Raw genomic sequence first — 1,161 nt, 5'->3', positions numbered from 1 at the left:
TCCTGTGTTGGGCATCACCTAGCCGGTGTAGTTTAGCTGTGGGACAGCTACGGCCTGCGTTTACTAAATGTATCTGTTGTATCTGCGATTTGGTTTATTCCTTGTTGCGGTGAGCATGTTACTCTAGCTAAGCAGTCCGCCATCAATGGTTAGCATTAGTTATTTGACCCGTCTTGAAACACTGACCAAGGAGTTCAAATGGCACGCGAATCATTGGGTCTTAACACCCGAAGGCGAAGTGAAATGCAAAGGTATTGTTATTTGTGGCTGTACCATGATTAAGCGATGAGCTACTTATGCTTTCTGGCATTTGTAGACTACAAGCGTGATGTTTGAGACCCGAAAGATGGTGAGCTATGCCTAGTCAAGATTAAGCCAGAGGAAACTCGTGGATGTCTGAAGTTATTCTGACGTGCAAATCGATAATCTGATCTGGGTATAGGGGCGAAAGACTAATCGAACTCTCTAATAGCTGGTTCCTTCCGAAGTTATAAGAAGTATAAAGAATATAGCCTCAGCCTATTCTCAAACTTTTAATGGGTGTGAGTGTTATTTCTCGATTGAAGAACACTGCTAAATAAGTATGCTTAGTGGGTCATTTTTGGTAAGCAGAACTGGCGCTGTCGGTTGAACCAATTGTTGTAAAGTGCGAAAAGCTGAAATGCGCATGAGATCCATAAAAGGCGTTAGTTGCCGAAGACAGCAGGACGGTGGCATTGGAAGTCGGAATCCGCTAAGGAGTGTGTAACAACTCACCTGCCAAAGCAACTAGCCCCAAAAATGGATGGCGCTATAGCATTGTACTTGTACTCAACCTCTGACGTGTGACGCACCGGAGCGCTCAGAGAGTAGGAAGATAATGTGATAGCATCGAAGGATGTTGTTGTGAAGCAATCTGGAGCTGTCACATGTGCAGATCTTGGTGGTAGTAGCAAGTACTCAATTGAAAACCTTGAGCACTGAAGTTGGGGATGGGTTCCACGTGCCTTGGTCCTTGAAAATTTGAGCGTGGTGATTATCTTGGTGGCAGTCCGTACTAATATCTGCAGCGGGTCTCCAAGATGTGAAGCCTTTAGTGTATTGATTAATGTAGGTAAGGGAAGTCGACAAAATAGTTCTGTAACTTTGGGAGAAGGAATGGCTCTGAAGGTTGATCCAGCC

At 44.7% G+C, this 1,161-nt stretch overlaps 1 pseudogene; it reads left to right on the top strand.

The window, feature by feature from the left end:
- Positions 1-1,161, top strand: LOC147751739 (large subunit ribosomal RNA; annotated as a pseudogene; the record flags this gene model as incomplete).

This window comes from Varroa jacobsoni, unplaced genomic scaffold (genome assembly GCF_002532875.2).
Source record: "Varroa jacobsoni isolate VJ856 unplaced genomic scaffold, vjacob_1.0 contig07712, whole genome shotgun sequence".
NCBI classification, from domain to species: Eukaryota; Metazoa; Arthropoda; class Arachnida; order Mesostigmata; family Varroidae; genus Varroa; species Varroa jacobsoni.
The sequence above is the reverse complement of the archived record's forward strand: the minus strand, read 5'-3'. Positions and strand labels throughout refer to the sequence as shown.